The sequence below is a fragment of the Nomascus leucogenys genome, chromosome 16 (assembly GCF_006542625.1).
Source record: "Nomascus leucogenys isolate Asia chromosome 16, Asia_NLE_v1, whole genome shotgun sequence".
Lineage (NCBI taxonomy): Eukaryota > Metazoa > Chordata > Mammalia > Primates > Hylobatidae > Nomascus > Nomascus leucogenys.
The window spans coordinates 12,894,359-12,911,861 of record NC_044396.1 but is presented as its reverse complement, the minus strand read 5'-3'; the positions used below and the strand labels follow the sequence as shown (position 1 = coordinate 12,911,861).

General features: G+C 46.3%; 1 long non-coding RNA gene across 1 annotated transcript; it reads right to left on the bottom strand.

Moving 5' to 3' along the window:
- Nucleotides 1-1,591: 1,591 nt before the first annotated feature.
- LOC100594127 lies at nucleotides 1,592-16,419 on the bottom strand. Its single transcript, XR_001113340.2, has 3 exons — nucleotides 16,363-16,419; nucleotides 2,692-2,850; nucleotides 1,592-1,894 (listed from the first exon to the last, which is right to left on the bottom strand). It is a non-coding gene; the product is annotated as an uncharacterized LOC100594127 (long non-coding RNA).
- Nucleotides 16,420-17,503: the final 1,084 nt, after the last annotated feature.

Below are 17,503 nucleotides of genomic sequence, written 5' to 3'. Positions count from 1 at the left end.
GAGGCGGTGATGACTAAGCCAGGTTTTAAAGGAAGAATAGAAGTTTGCAGGGCATACCAGGCGGTGGAAACAGCATGCACAAAGGCTCAGAGAGGTGGCGTCTTATGGAAGCTCACTGTTGTTGGAATGCAGAGTGAGGGGGACAAGGGGTGAGGCGAAGGTGTGGCCAAGGCATGACCTGCTCATGGAAGGTCCAGTGGGTATCTTCAGAAGCTGGGGGATGTGGGTAAGGAGGGGCATAATGTGACCTGTGGTGTGGAAATATTGTTCGGGTGGCTGTGTAAAGTGGCTGGTGAGAGGCTGTTGTGATGCACCAGGAGAGACATGATGAGGCTCCAACCCACGCACAATATAAGGATAGGGAGGATGGATGAGTTCGAGATTTCAGGCTTGAGTCCCAGGGCTTGATGACTAATTTGATGTGGTAGAAGGAGTAGTCAAGAGTGGAAGGTGATTCCACTAACACAAATCACAGACACAAGACAGAGGAAGAACAACTTTGAGAAAGCTGGGAAGGGAAAGGCGATTCTGTTTTAGACACACTGAGTTTGAGGATCTCTTGGGGCTTCATGTCAGAAGCAGATAGTTTTATATTGGCACCAAAGCTCAAGAGAGAGGTAAGAGCAGGAGATATAGATTTGGACTTCTGGACATACAGTCATGCACCACATAACAACATTTTACTCAATGACAGACTGTATATGATCCCATAGGATGATGCTACCATATTTTTACTGTACCATTTCTATGTTTATCTCCATTTAGATACATAAAAACTTACCACTGTGTTAAAGTTGCCTACAGTATTCAGCGCAGTAACACGTTGTACAGGTTTGTAGCCTAGGAACAATAGGCTACATCACACAGCCTAGTGTGTAGTAGGCTATAACATCTAGGTCTGTGTAAATTCACTCTATGATGTTCATACAGCAATGAAATCACCTAACAACTCATCTCTCAGAATGTATCCCCATTGCTGCCATTCAGGATTATACATGGAAATTAAAGTGATAGGGGTGAATGAGACTGCCAGGGAGAGGGTATGGAGTAAGACCAGAAAAAGTCTGGGCATAAAACACTCAAGGAAATAAAAATTCAGGGTACCTTCAGAGAAAGAGGATACCAAGAAAAAATGATCAGAGTAGCAGAGGCACCAGGAAGAGAAGTTGTCACGGAGATTGCTGCAGGGTCCCTGGGTTGCCTGCCCAACACATGTCCCTCTTTCCTCCTTCCCAACAGGTATCCATTCTCCTTGACATAAGTGTATGGATGTTCCCACCCCAGAGAGCGAATCTTCATAATGGAAGCCAAAGGTGGTCATTCCATTCTTCTTGCCAGGGACTGGCTTAGGAATTGACATGTGACCCATTAGGACCAAGGAAGCACGAAAGGGGGCATTCTTCTAGAGGGCTTCTGTGAAAGGTTTCCTTATTCTTAAGGCAGAGGCAAGGATGAAATGATTCTATTTTATCTCTGGCCTTCATTGAGACTGCATGTAATGTTTGACACAGTGGCAGCTATCTTGTGGCCATAAGGAAAATTAGTTTAAGGGTCAAATCAACACACCAAAGATGGCAGAGAGGAGACAGGGGAAGAACTGGGGTCTTTTGTGACATTGCTGATCCAGGGGCCCTAAATTGCAATCACAGAGCAGAGAGAAATTTGATGCACACAGAAGAAATGAAGTCAATGTGACCACGGAGGCAGAAATTGGAGTAATGTGGCCACAAGCCAAGGTGTGCCAGCAGCCACCAGCAATTGGAAGAGGCGAGGAATAGATTCTCCCCTGCAGCCTCCAGAGGGAGGGCAGCCCACTGACACCTTGACTTCTGCCCAGCATTTTCTCTGCCTTTCTGATCCAGGAGGTCAAGCAGGGTCCTCAGTGCTCCTGTGCCTGTGGCAGAAATGGTAGGAAGAGGCTGAGCTGCACGGGAGTTGGACAAAAGAGGACTTTAAAAAATGGCCTGTAGAATTCCAGGAGTCAGAAGTTGAGTCATCCATCCAGGAATCTTTATTATGCACCTGCTGTGTGTCACACCTGCTGGGAATACGGTTATAATAAGACTCGGAATCAGCTTTGGGCCTCAAAGAACGAGTGGAAAGGGCCTTCCCCAGAGGGAGCTGGCAGCTCTGAAAGACGCTTATTGACGATGGGGGTGGATTCATGTTGTCCAGGTTCTGAGCTGGGGACGAAGCTGTTGGGGTGCAGGAATTCCCCAGCCCATCCTGCTGGCCCTGCTAAGAGACAGGCCTGGGCAGGAGGAGACTGGAATCTCCAAAGCAGATGTGAGGAGGGAGCTAGCCCAAGGTCAGCTGTTGGCTCAAGTTTCTCCTGTAGTCAACACAAGGGCAGTGGAAGAACCCGGCCTGGAGTCCAGCCTGACCCGGAAGGAAGTTCATGGGGTGAAGTGTGAAGCTGCCAGGCTTCACAGGGGCCTCAGAGACCTGCAGCTGAGGGTGTGTGTGTAGGGGTGGGGACTGGAAATAGCAGGCCAGAGAGCTGCCAGCCCTTTCCAGGGACAGCACTCTTTCACGCTAGAGAGGAGCCATGATTGCAATCACTGCTGTGTCTGCTGGGCCCTGGAAGATGGTGGAGTCCCTGAGGGACAGAGGAGCTTCCAGGCCTCTCCACCCCTGGTGGGCATGCGGTGTGGCCTGGACCTTGGACCTTGGTTTTTATGTGACTCTCACCTGGGAATGGGAATGGTATGTGACCTCTTCCCAAGGCCCTCCATGGCACACTGGAGCTGAGGACTCCTGCTTGACACACTGAGTAAGCAGGCAGGGGACCACGACGGCATTTTTCTTCAACCTCATGGAAGAAACAGAGCTCAGGGAAGAGGGAGGGGTCTTGTCAGGAAGAGAAAGGAATGGGGGGAGTGGAGTCCTTAGCCAGGACCCAAGGTTGAGGATACCAGTCAGCACCCAGCGATCAGAACATTCCAGCACATTCCTCAGGAAGAGAAGCCGCTGTGCTCTTTTTGTTTGTTGGTGGGGGCAAAGGGGTTGGCACTTTGAAAGTCAGACATGGTGAAGGCAGCCACAGCTTTGGGGGTGCTAGGTGGCTCTCTATCTCTCTTCTCTCCTCTGTTTCTTTCTTCTTGTCCCCTCTCTTCCCCTTCCCTTCTTTCTCTCTTCTCCCTCCATCCTTCCTTTTCTCACTGTATGTCTCCGTGACATCGGGTCTCTCTTTCTGTCTACCACTCACATCTATGTCTGTGCTTTTCTCTCTCTCTCTCGCTGTCTGTCACACAGAGCCTGGCTTTATTCCTATTACCTCAGCTGAAGGGCCAGGACACCTCAGGAAGCACCTGTGCTCCGGCCCTGCCCAAGCACACTTTTTCCATGTTCTCCTTTACACTTCCTCATGCATCCCTTCTTTTAACACGTGCTCACGTCATCCGTGCCTTTCAGGTCCCTTCACATATTTTCATCCGTTTTTATCAGCAAATATACAGGCATCTTCCTGGTGCCCCCTGTCCCATCCTCTTGGCCCAGACCCAGGCTGACAGAAGTTTCAGCTCCTTGGGGCCTGCTGGGGATGGGCGATATGTAGGTGGTGCCCGCAGAGATCGGGCTCCTCACCCTCGACTCCTGAGAAACCACTGAAACAGGAGGGGGGCATTACAGCACCCTCAGCTCTCAGCCTCCTGGGGCTGCTCCCTCCTGAGGCCAGGACCCAGGATGAGAGCACCCAGGTAAAGGCTGCAGAGCTCCCCAATAGCACACAGTTTAGAGGGAAAGCCTGGGGCCTGATCTCTGACCGGGACCTCTGGCGAATCATGTAATCTTTTTGAGCCTCAGGTTCTTTTCTTTAAACCTGGAAAATTGATATTTTGTTCGCTGTATTGCACAAACGGTTACCCAAAATGGGTATTTTGTACTTCCTGAGGAATGGATATTTTGTACTCAAAATACCCATTTTGGGAACAAAGAGTGCCTTAACGTATAAACTCAATCCTGCAACAACCTCACGACTAGGCAATCTTATCATCTCTGTGAGGAAATGGAGGTTTAGAGAGGTGAAGTCACTCATCCAAGGTTGCTCAGCTGATAAGCAGCAGAGCTGGGTTTCGAACTCGACAATCTGGCCCCAGGCTCTACCCCCTTATGGTTGAGTGTTTTCCTGATGGTCTGTGAAATGCTCTCTTCTTCCACTTTTCTGGGATGGCCTGGGAGAACACAGTTGGTGCCCCTCTCCGGATACTTCTGAGAAACTATTATTTCCAGGTCTGGCTCTATGGACGAATGCCCACAGTGTGGTTGTCCAGTCTGCAGAAGTGATAGTCCAGGTGCTGAGAGCACGTGGCCACCTCCACCTGGGTCTTCTGAGGGACACAGGGTCGCTGAGTGGAGGGAAGGCTGTGATCCAGGGCTGCAGTAACCATCTGTGTTTTCCCCTAAGTCTCCTCAGGCTTTGTTGCCACAATACATTTATTTTTGGAGAATTACCATCCCCAGTTCAGCACACCGGGCCTCTTATTTGCCAGATGCCTTCTCTCTGGTTTCTGTTTAACTATGGTGTGTATTGACTTTGCTGCTGCTATCTTTGTTTCACCTCTAAAAAGAGTATTTGAGTGGCAAGTACTGTTTATTCTCTCATTTCTTCAACAAATGTGACTTCCATGCACAGAACACTGTGCTAATTACTCTGGGGGATATGAAAAATGAAACTGGTGTGGCCTCTTTGCCCTCAGGAATCTTATAGTCCACTAGGGACACACTAACATGCACAGAGGTCACTGTGATGCCATGTGGAGTGTGGTGAGAGCATTAGCACCAAACACGCACATCGGGACTTCAGACAGAGCTCTTAGGGAAGCTTCCCAGAGGAAATGATGTATAAATAACTAAGTTAAAGTGCAGAGACCCCCAAAACACAGTGATTTATATAAGATCAATCTTAAAATATAATTGTATTTCTCTCTCCTGTGACGGTGCGGATATAGGTGGCAGTTGAGGCTGCTGGGATAGCTTAGCTCCACAAGGTCACTCGGGGACTCAGTTCTGCTCTACCTTGTTACTTTGCTCCAGCCTACGGCTAAAACTTGGTCATTGCCACATTAGTGTTCCAGCTTATGGGCTGGGTGGAGAGGATGGAGGAATATACAACAGGTGCTTTAGGGCCCGGACCCAGAAGTGGCTCACATATCCTGTTGGCCAGAACTTGGTCATTTAGCCACATCTAGTTACAAAGGAGATGGGGAAATGTAGTCGATAGCCAGGTGGCCAAGTGCCCAGCCAAAAATTTAATGTGGAAGAAACAGATAACAGGGATTATTATCTCCATGACTCTATCACAATGAGTTGGACCTTGGCGTATAAATAGAGCCTTGCTAAGTAAAAATTAGAATGAGAGGGCATTCAGGTGCCTTCCAGAAAATGTCAGAGGTAAGGAAAGGTGCAAGTGTATTTAGAGAAAGTGAATATCCAGCATAACTGAAGTGTAGGGTTTCTGCAAAGGAGGTTGTGACCTACCTACAGGTGGAGATAGGGCAGGCCTCATCTCTTTAACAGGCTGCTCAGCCTTCCAAATGGAATGTATCCATGCCACCTGTACACCTTCTATCCCAAACACTTGATTCTTCTCTAAAAAACCACACAGGATGTATGTTCTCTGAGCCCTACTCAGGAAATTTAACCTTGAGCTGATAGTGATCTAGATCCTATCAAAATCTTGGCTTCCTAAGGGTATGCTATTTGACTACTTTTTTTAAGCAATGATTCTTGTATGTATTGATGCTGATCCCAGAAAGTTCTATGAAGGACTACATTAGCCCAGTCTCCTAGCAGAAGCCCTTCACCATGTCGAGTTTCACGTTAAGCTCTTGGAAGAGATGGCCACGCGAAGAACACTTTGGTATGTTCCATTAAAACATTGTTGAGGATGTTGCTCACATTTTGTTCATGGTATAACATGGTATTTTTAAATAAAAATCAACCACAGCCTCTATATCTCGCAACATCCTGTTGCTCTGTCCTTGGCATTCAAGACTAAACAAACATTTATCAAGGCACTGGCTATTGACAGATACCGGGCCAGGTGCTTGGTGGGAATATAGAGAGATGAGACACAGTCCCTAACTTCCAGGAGCTCACAGTCTGGGGCAGAGGATAGGGATGTGTGGCTTGTGAGGCAGACAGATAAGTAATAGGCATTTATGACATAATTTGGTAAATGTTGTGTGAAGCACAGAAAAAGATGCTATAAGAGCCTGGAGAGAGAAGGTGAGGAAGGCCTTCTGAAGGAGCTAAGTCTTGGAGATTGAATAAGGGTCAATAACATTAATCATGAGGAATGGATAAAACAATGTTCTAGGCAAAGGCAACAGCTTAGCAAAGTCATGCAGAAATGAGAAGGGGTGGGGCTCAGTGTGGCTGTGGTTTAGGAAGAGGAGGGGGGATTCAGCTGGAGGGATAGGCTGGGCTAGTCACAGGGGCCTTGCAGCCCTGCTGAGGAATTTGGGCTTTTGCCCACAGGCTCTATACAATCCTGGCAGATGATCAGATCCATATCTTAGAAATGTCAGTCTTGTCAACATAAGTTAGGGAATAGACTAAGAGGGGAAGCTGTTGCAATATGTCAGGTGAGAAATGATGTGGCCTTAAACATGTGAAGACAAGGTGGACGTAAGGATGTGGAAAGAGGTTGGAGGAATATTAAGGAAGAAGAATCAATAGCACTTGGTGACTGATTTGGGGGTAAAGGAGAGGGAGAAGGTGATGGGACGGTGAGGTGTTTGGACTGGCAGTGTTACTCCTTTAGAACCAGCTGACAGGAAGGAGCAGGTGAGGGGTGGGGAATGGGCATTTGACTATGGAGGTGGGCCAGGCAGTCAGATATGCAGGAGGAAGGTAAAGATTTTGGAGTTTCCAGTGTGCAGGTGCAGGTTAAAGATAAGGAGTGTGTCTAAAGCCAGTGAATACCGAATGACACACCTGCGGTGTTGTCAGATGCTTTTTATTCCATATGAGAAGTTGATGCAATGCCTACTGTGGGCCTGAAGCTTTCACACTCACTCATTTAGCCGGCTCCTTAAAGCTGTGAGGAAGAATGCATTTACTTATCGACGCTTGGCTGGAGAAAGGATTTAAGCCTATAGGTATTATCACTGGGGTGATTTTACAGTGAGGTTCAGAAAAGTGAAATGAGTGGTAGCAGGCCAGATTGCACAGAAGGCGGTGGAGGGGGATTGAAGGGCAGGCCTTTGCAGCCTGGTCTATACCACAACTGCCTTTTGTGATGTGGGTGCCCTTTGAGCAGGAGAGGCGTAGCTGCTGGTAGCACATGCTGCTCACAGGGGACTACATGACTCAGTGGGGCAAGGGCACCTGACCATGGCCTTGGCTCCCGTGCACGCACTGGGTTCTGACTCTGGCACAACCCTGGGCATACTCAACACAGTGAGCTGGTTTGGTGCTCATTTTATCATCCTTTTGGAGCAGGAGGATTTCTGCCCCTCTTAGCCCTCCACATCCCCTGCTGTCCTCATGGCTGGAGAGGAGGCCTGCAATGAGGCAAAACTGACACCAAGGCAGGCCCATCCACGGTAAAAGCAGAGGTGTACTGGCATTAGGTGTTGAAAGATTTGCATGCAGAAGGGGTTGGGGGGAGGAAGTACTTAACCACTGATGTTTATTTAGTGCAAGGCTGGCACAGTGGGTTGAATTGTGTCCCCCCCCCTGCCCCCACAAAATATGTCCCAGTACCTGTGAATATGAGCTACCTCTGCAGATGTAGTTAAGAATCTCCAGATGAAATCATCTTGGATTTAGGGTGGTTCTAAATCTAGGGTCTCTCTGTTGCCCAGGCTGGAGTGCAGTGGCACCATCTCAGCTCACCAGAGCCTCCACCTCCTGAGCTCAAAAGATCCTCCCGCCTTAGCCTCCCGAGCAGCTGGGACTACAGGTGTGCACCACCAGGCCTGGCTAATTTTTGTATTTTGTGTAGAGTTGGGGTTTCACCATGTTGCCCAGGCTGGTCTCAAACTCCTGGGCCCAAGGAATCTGCCCACCTCAGCCTCCCAAAGTGCTGGGATTACAGACATGAGCCACCGCACCCAGCCTGATTCTACTGTTTTTATAAGAGAAAGAAGAGGGAACTGTGACACATGGGGAAGATGGTCATGGGAAAATGGGGACAGAGATTGGGGTGATACAGCCACGAATCCAGGAATGCCTAGGGTTCCCAGGAGCTGGAAAAGGAAAGGAAGCTTTTCCCCTAGAGGCTCTGGAGGGAGTGTGGCCCTGCTAACACCTTGATTTTGGCTCAGTGATGCTAATTTTGGACTTCTGGCTTCCAGAACCATGACAGAATAAATTTCTGTGGTTGGAAACCACCAAGTTTGTGGTAATTTGTTGCCGCAGCCCCAGGGAATGAACACAGCTGGCAAACATGTGGCAGGCAAGTGCCTCCTACACCCAAGAAGGATGCCAATAATCACCCTCAGTATCCCTTCTGGGGAACCCGGTGCCACCCTCGATCCTGCCCACAGAGCCCTCTGGCAGCTGCTGCCACATGACTGGAGCTGTCACACTCCATGCTGTGATTTAGTGCTCACCACGTCCCTAACACTGGACTAGGCTCAGGCAGTACAGAAAAGGGTCTGGCAGGGCCACTGTTCTCAAGGGGCCTGGAGCCTTGGCCTGTGTGGGTGTGGGGCGTGGGCATATCACCTCTGGAGCATGAACAGTGCCTGCCAGTCTCTGGACATCTGCTCAGGCCACCCAGCCTCAGCTCAGCAGCTGGGCTTTCTCCAGCTTTTGGGCTGTCCAGCTGCAGCTCAGCAGACAGCAGCCTAGGACCTGTAACTTATTCACCTTGGGGTGAATAAGTTACCCACAGAGATTTAGGCAGAGAAAACTACCATTTGAGCCAACAGGTTGAAGAAAACGCCTGGATTTTGCCTTTAAATCCAGGGACAGCCTGGATTTAAAGGTCTATGAAATTCCTGAGGTGAATTCTTCCTGGAGCCACGGAGAAGGATGACACAGAGCAAGTGTGACATGGGAGGTGGGTCTTAAAGGAGAAGCAAAACTAGCCGGATATGGGGAAAATGACAAAATATCCTACAGGATGCAGCCTCCCCTGCCCTCAAAGAGGGGTGCTTATTCTGATGGCGGGGGGATTTCCTTAGGGCTTTCTCTTTCTTTTCTTCGGCTCAGTCCCCTCCAATTGCTTGCCTCAGAAGGGGGAACACTGGCTATACTTATACAAAAGCGGATTCCCGAACTGCCTCCCAGACAGACTGAGTTTGAATCTCTGTGGCTAGGACCTAGATATCTGCATTTTTAATAAGATCCCAGATGATGCTGATGTATCGTCAGCTAAGAATTACTGGCCTAAAGGTACTTCCAACATGGCCCGCCATGCCAGTACAAAGCAGGTGTGCACACTTTTGGAAGGATCCCCATTTTCTCCTGGGGAACTGGCCTTGGGATATGACCAATAGCGCCCCATAGCTCTCAGAACAACCCTGTCCCCATGGGCCCTCGCGGGCAGGCTGAGCACAGCAGTGTGGCACTCAGCGGCTGGCCTGGGATTTGGTGGAAATAAGTTTGCTGGTTTTCAGCCAAGCGGCCTGAAGCAAACGATTTAACCTGTCTTGATTTCCTCATCTGGAAAATGGGGACACCAATAGAACCAACAAAAAGTGTTGAGAGGACTGAATGCCGGCATGTGCATGAAATGCCTTATCGGTGCATAGCACAGCATTTGATAACTCAGAGCTTTTTCAAAAAGGTATGATGATGAAAACCTTATTCAGAAGAAAGAAAACTTCACAGAAATCATTATTACAAAGCCCAGCTGAAGCTCTCCTGCACATCAGACCCCTCCTGGGGAGTGTTTGGAAAACATCAGTCTAGTGGCCCCTCCCCAGTCTTATGCCTTCCCCATCCTTCCCTCCCCTCTGTGAAAACAGAGGAATCTCTAGTGGGCGGTATGTGAGTTTTTTGAAAAACAGAAAGCTTTCCTATGGTAAGAAGCACCTGGGGGCACTTGAAGACATGGCCTGGCCTCTCTGGAAAATTCTGCTTTTGGTATTGGAGATGGGTTCTTGGAATTTACATTTTAATCAGGTGCTTCTTAACTTTTCAGCAGTTAAGGAAGCACTGGTTTAAAGTGGGTTTAACCTTCTGTGGTTGAGAGAGGTTTTGGCGCCACCTTGACCAGCCGAGGCTGTCTCCCCTGTTACCCACAATTCCTTGTGGCGACACCACCTCTATCTTTTTTTTTTTTATTTATTTATTATACTTTAGGGTTTTAGGGTACATGTGCACAATGTGCAGGTTTGTTACATATGTATCCATGTGCCATGTTGATTTCCTGCACCCATTAACTCGTCATTTAGCATTAGGTGTATCTCCTAATGCTGTCCCTCCCCGCTCCCCCCACCCCACAACAGTCCCCGGAGTGTGATGTTCCCCTTCCTGTGTCCATGAGTTCTCATTGTTCAATTGCCACCTATGAGAGAGAACATGCGGTGTTTGGTTTTTTGTCCTTGCGATAGTTTACTGAGAATGATGTTTTCCAGTTTCATCCATGTCCCTACAAAAGACACGAACTCATCATTTTTTATGGCTGCATAGTATTCCATGGTGTATATGTGCCACATTTTCTTAATGCAGTCTATCGTTGTTGGACATTTGGGTTGGTTCCAACTCTTTGCTATTGTGAATAGTGCCGCAATAAACATACGTGTGCATGTGTCTTTATAGCAGCATGATTTATAGTCCTTTGGGTATATACCCAGTAATGGGATGGCTGGGTCAAATGGTATTTCTAGTTCGAGATCCCTGAGGAATCGCCACACTGACTTCCACAATGGTTGAACTAGTTTACAGTCCCACCAACAGTGTAAAAGTGTTCCTATTTCTCCACATCCTCTCCAGCACCTGTTGTTTCCTGATTTTTTAATGATGGCCATTCTAACTGGTGTGAGATGGTATCTCACTGTGGTTTTGATTTGCATTTCTCTGATGGCCAGTGATGATGAGCATTTCTTCATGTGTTTTCTGGCTGCATAAATGTCTTCTTTTGAGAAGTGTCTGTTCATGTCCTCTGCCCACTTTTTGATGGGGTTGTTTGTTTTTTTCTTGTAAATTTGTTTGAGTTCATTATAGATTCTGGATATTAGCCCTTTGTCAGATGAGTAGGTTGCAAAAATTTTCTCCCATTCTGTAGGTTGCCTGTTCATTCTGATGATAGTTTCTTTTGCTGTGCAGAAGCTCTTTAGTTTAATGAGATCCCATTTGTCGATTTTGGCTTTTGTTGCCATTGCTTTTGGTGTTTTAGACATGAAGTCCTTGCCCACGCCTATGTCCTGAATGGTATTGCCTAGGTTTTCTTGTAGGATTTTAATGGTTTTAGGTCTAACATATAAGTCTTTAATCCATCTTGAATTAATTTTTGTATAAGGTGTAAGGAAGGGATCCAGTTTCAGCTTTCTACATATGGCTAGCCAGTTTTCCCAGCACCATTTATTAAATAGGGAATCCTTTCCCCATTTCTTGTTTTTGTCAGGTTTGTCAAAGATCAGATAGTTGTAGCTATGCGGCATCATTTCTGAGGGCTCTGTTCTGTTCCATTGATCTATGTCTCTGTTGTGGTACCAGTACCATGCTGTTTTGGTTACTGTAGCCTTGTAGTATAGTTTAAAGTCAGGTAGCGTGATGCCTCCAGCTTTGTTCTTTTGGCTTAGGATTGACTTGGCGATGCGGGCTCTTTTTTGGTTCCATATGAACTTTAAAGTAGTTTTTTCCAATTCTGTGAAGAAAGTCATTGGTAGCTTGATGGGGATGGCATTGAATCTATAAATTACCTTGGGCAGTATGGCCATTTTCACGATATTGATTCTTCCAACCCATGAGCATGGAATGTTCTTCCATTTGTTTGTATCCTCTTTTATTTCATGGAGCAGTGGTTTGTAGTTCTCCTTGAAGAGGTCCTTCACATCCCTTGTAAGTTGGATTCCTAGGTATTTTATTCTCTTTGAAGCAATTGTGAATGGGAGTTCACTCATGATTTGGCTCTCTGTTTGTCTGTTATTGGTGTACAAGAATGCTTGTGATTTGTGTACATTAATTTTGTATCCTGAGACTTTGCTGAAGTTGCTAATCAGCTTAAGGAGATTTTGGGCTGAGACAATGGGGTTTTCTAGATATACAATCATGTCATCTGCAAACAGGGACAATTTGACTTCCTCTTTTCCTAATTGAATACCTTTTATTTCCTTCTCCTGCCTGATTGCTCTGGCCAGAACTTCCAGCACTATGTTGAATAGGAGCGGTGAGAGAGGGCATCCCTGTCTTGTGCCAGTTTTCAGAGGGAATGCTTCCAGTTTTTGCCCATTCAGTATGATATTGGCTGTGGGTTTGTCGTAGATAGCTCTTATTATTTTGAGATACGTCCCATCAATACCTAATTTATTGAGAGTTTTTAGCATGAAGGGTTGTTGAATTTTGTCAAAGGCCTTTTCTGCATCTATTGAGATAATCATGTGGTTTTTGTCTTTGGTTCTGTTTATATGTTGGATTACATTTATTGATTTGCGTATGTTGAACCAGCCTTGCATCCCAGGGATGAAGCCCACTTGATCATGGTGGATAAGCTTTTTGATGTGCTGCTGGATTCGGTTTGCCAGTATTTTATTGAGGATTTTTGCATCAATGTTCATCAAGGATATTGGTCTGAAATTCTCTTTTTTGGTTATGTCTCTGCCAGGTTTTGGTATCAGGACGATGCTGGCTTCATAAAATGTGTTAGGGAGGATTCCCTCTTTTTCTATCGATTGGAATAGTTTCAGAAGGAATGGTACCAGTTCCTCCTTGTACCTCTGGTAGAATTCGGCTGTGAATCCATCAGGTCCTGGACTCTTTTTGGTTGGTAAGCTATTGATTATTGCCACAATTTCAGAACCTGTTATTGGTCTATTCAGAGATTCAACTTCTTCCTGGTTTAGTCTTGGGAGGGTGTATTTGTCGAGGAATTTATCCATTTCTTCTAGATTTTCTAGTTTATTTGCATAGAGGTGTTTGTAGTATTCTCTGATGGTAGATTGTATTTCTGTGGGATCGGTGGTGATATCCCCTTTTTCGTTTTTTATTGCATCTATTTGATTCTTCTCTCTTTTCTTCTTTATTAGTCTTGCTAGCGGTCCATCAATTTTGTTGATCTTTTCAAAAAAAAAACCAGCTCCTGGATTCATTAATTTTTTGAAGGGTTTTTTGTGTCTCTATTTCCTTCAGTTCTGCTCTGATTTTAGTTATTTCTAGCCTTCTGCTAGCTTTTGAATGTGTTTGCTCTTGCTTTTCTAGTTCTTTTAATTGTGATGTTAGGGAGTCAATTTTGGATCTTTCCTGCTTTCTCTTGTGGGCATTTAGTGCTATAAATTTCCCTCTACACACTGCTTTGAATGTGTCCCAGAGATTCTGGTATGTTGTGTCTTTGTTCTCGTTGGTTTCAAAGAACATCTTTATTTCTGCCTTCATTTCATTATGTACCCAATAGTCATTCAGGAGCAGGTTGTTCAGTTTCCATGTAGTAGAGCGTTTTGAGTGAATTTCTTAATCCTGAGTTCTAGTTTGATTGCACTGTGGTCTGAGAGACAGTTTGTTATAATTTCTGTTCTTTTACATTTGCTGAGGAGAGCTTTACTTCCAACTATGTGGTCAATATTGGAATAGGTGTGGTGTGGTGCTGAAAAAAATGTATATTCTGTTGACTTGGGGTGGAGAGTTCTGTAGATGTCTATTAGGTCCACTTTATGCAGAGCTGAGTTCAATTCCTGGATATCCTTGTTAACTTTCTGTCTCGTTGATCTGTCTAATGCTGACAGTGGGGTGTTAAAATCTCCCATTATTATTGTGTGGGAGTTTAAGTCCCTTAGTAGGTCACTCAGGACTTGCTTTATGAATCTGGGTGCTCCTGTGTTGGGTGCATATATATTTAGGATAGTTAGCTCTTCTTGATGAATTGATCCCTTTACCATTATGTAATGGCCTTCTTTGTCTCTTTTGATCTTTGTTGGTTTAAAGTCTATTTTATCAGAGACTAGGATTGCAACCCCTGCCTTTTTTTGTTTTCCAGTTGCTTGATAGATCTTCCTCCATCCCTTTATTTTGAGTCTATGTGTGTCTCTGCACGTGAGATGGGTTTCCTGAATACAGCACACTGATGGGTCCTGACTCCTTATCCAGTTTGCCAGTCTGTGCTTTTGATTGGAGCATTTAGCCCATTTACATTTAACGTTAATATTGTTATGTGTGAATCTGATCCTGTCATTATGATGTTAGTTGGTTATTTTGCTCGTTAGTTGCTATAGTTTCTTCCTAGCTCGATGGTCTTTACAATTTGGCATGTTTTTGCAGTGGCTGGTACCGGTTGTTCCTTTCCATGTTTAGTGCTTCCTTCAGGAGCTCTTTTAGGGCAGGCCTGGTGGTGACAAAATCACTCAGCGTTTGCTTGTCTGTAAAGTGTTTTATTTCTCCTTCACTTATGAAGCTTAGTTTGGCGGGATAGGAGATTCTGGGTTGAAAATTCTTTTCTTTAAGAATGTGAATATCGCCCCCACTCTCTTCTGGCTTGTAGAGTTTCTGCTGAGAGATCAGCTGTTAGTCTGATGGGCTTCCCTTTGTGGGTAACCCGACCTTTCTCTCTGGCTGCCCTTAACATTTTTTCTTTCATTTCAACTTTGGTGAATCTGACAATAATGTGTCTTGGAGTTGCCCTTCTCGAGGAGTATCTTTGTGGCGTTCTCTGTATTTCCTGAATCTGAATGCTGGCCTGCCTTGCTAGATTGGGGAAGTTCTCCTGGATAATATCTTGCAGAGTGTTTTCCAACTTGGTTCCATTCTCCCCATCATTTTCAGGTACACCAATCAGACGTAGGTTTGGTCTTTTCACATAGTCCCAAATTTCTTGGAGGCTTTGTTCATTTCTTTTTATCCTTTTTTCTCTAAACTTCCCTTCTCTCTTCATTTCATTCATTTCATCTTCCATCAGCGATACCCTTTCTTCCAGTTGATCGCATCTGCTACTGAGGCTTCTGCAATCTTCGCGTAGTTCTCGAAACTTGGCTTTCAGCTCCATCGGCTCCTTGAAGCCCTTCTCTCCATTGGTTATTCTAGTTATCCATTCTTCTAATTTTTTTTCAAAGTTTTTAACTTCTTTGCTGTTGTTTTGAATTTCCTCTCGTAGCTCAGAGTAGTTTGATCGTCTGAAGCCTTCTTCTCTCAACTCATCAAAGTCATCCTCCATCCAGCTTTGTTCCGTTGCTGGTGAGGAACTGCGTTCCTTTGGAGGAGGAGAGGTGCTCTGTTTTTTAGAGTTTCCAGTTTTTTTGGTCTGTTTTTTCCCCATCTTTGTGGTTTTATCTACTTTTTGTCTTTGATGATGGTGATGTACAGATGGGTTTTTGGTGTGGATGTCCTTTCTGTTTGTTAGTTTTCCTTCTACCAGACAGGACCCTCAGCTGCAGGTCTGTTGGAGTTTACTAGAGGTCCACTCCAGACCCTGTTTGGCTGGGTGTCAGCAGCGGTGGCTGCAGAACAGCGGATTTTCGTGAGACCACAAATTCAGCTGTCTGATAGTTCCTCTGAAAGTTTTGTCTCAGAGAAGTACCGGGTTGAATGAGGTGTCAGTCTGTCCCTACTGGGGGGGTGCCTCCCAGTTAGGCTGCTCAGGGGTGAGGGACCCACTTTAGGAGGCAGTCTGACCGTTCTCAGATCTCCAGCTGCGTGCTGGGAGAACCACTACTCTCTTCAAAGCTGTCAGTCAGACAGGGACATTTAAGTCTGTGGAAGTTCTTGCAGAGCTTTTGTTTGTCTGTGCCCTGCCCCCAGAGGTGGAGCCTACAGAGGCAGGCAGGCCTCCTTGAGCTGTGGTGGGCTCCACCCAGTTCGAGCTTCCTGGCTGCTTTGTTTACCTAAGCAAGCCTGGGCAATGGCGGGCGCCCCTCCCCCAGCCTTGCTGCCGCCTCGCAGCTTGATCTCAGACTGCTGTGCTAGCAATTAGCGAGACTCCGACACCACCTCTATCTAGGAGGGAAGTGTCACTTATGGTGCAGAGCCTGCTAGTTGTGTTTGGAGACTGCAAAGCACAGTCTTCGTCGGTCTGTGTATGTGTTCATGTAAGTGTGCACACACCTGCACACTTCTGAAAACTACCTCGATGATGGCAGGAAAAAAGAACTGGCTAAAATTGTAGAAGTTGAGGGCCAACACAGTGCTCAGAGGAACTTTAATGCTAAATAAAAACAAAGGATGAGGAGGGGTCCCATGGACAGACGGCGGGAACGGGAGACTCAGTTCAGAGTGGAGGCCCCTGACTGAAAGGCAGCAGTCCCCACGTGGAGCTCTCACCTTCTGGATGGCTCAGCCTGGCAGGCTGCTTCTGTTTGAGAATCCTGGGAGGCTCGCCCTTCCCCATGTACTTCAAGCCTAGAGAAGTGTTGGGAGCTGTCCTGCCACTCGTGGGGCAAGGGGAGGACTGCTTAGCCAACCCTGGTGAGACGTGAGCTAGGGAGAGGCTGCCGTTCTTGCCCCTGCCCTCCCATGTCTTTCTAAGGATGATTCTAGAACCTTCTCTCTGTCTCCTCCATGGAGCTGGCTGCCAAGGGGAAGCTTTGCTTACCCAGTCCGGTGCTGCTGGTGGTGCCTTAGTCTTCTGACATGATCTCTGTAACAGGGACTTGAAAATAACACTCAGAGCAGTGCCCTGTTCAAATGGTCACAGTTGACATCCTGAGGAACCATCTATTTTGGGCATGTTGAAGTTTGGAGCAGATCAGTGCTGGATAAACAGCATTTTTCTAGGACTAGACCAGGAACACCAAATATAGTAGAAATGTAACAAGCCCTCAGAAGATGATTTATGAAAAGAAAACAAAATGTGTAATTCTGTGAATATACTAAAAACCATTGAATTATGCTCTTTAAATGAGTGAATTGTATGGTATGTGAATTATATCTCAATAAAACTTTTACAAAAAAATAATTAAATGCTGAAAAGTAGATGATTTCCTGGAAAGGTAGTTTCTCATTTTAAGATGTAATTATCAGCCTGTGTGGGACCTACTTTTCTCTCTGACCCTGTTCTGTTTAGAAATACCAGCATGCATTTCCCATCAGCACCACAGAACCTGACTCCTCCCCACCCCACAAATCACTCAACTTCGCAAAAGGGTGAGATTTGACAAATCCCAAAAGAGCCAAACAGGTGAGCCATCACTATTCAGGTTTGCATTTGCAAACTGAATCCTTACTACCACAAATAACAGCAGCTTGCACTTGCCGAAGAGCTCTTCTGAGCCAGGGCCTGCCTAAGCACATTCAATGCTCACGTGAGCCTGTCGCCCAGGCTGGAGTGCAATGGCACGATCTCGGCTCACCGCAACCTCCGCCTCCCGGGTTCAAGTGATTCTCCTGCCTCAGGCTCCTGAGTAGCTGGGATTACAGGCGCACACCACCACACCAGGCTAATATTTGTATTTTTAGTAGAGAT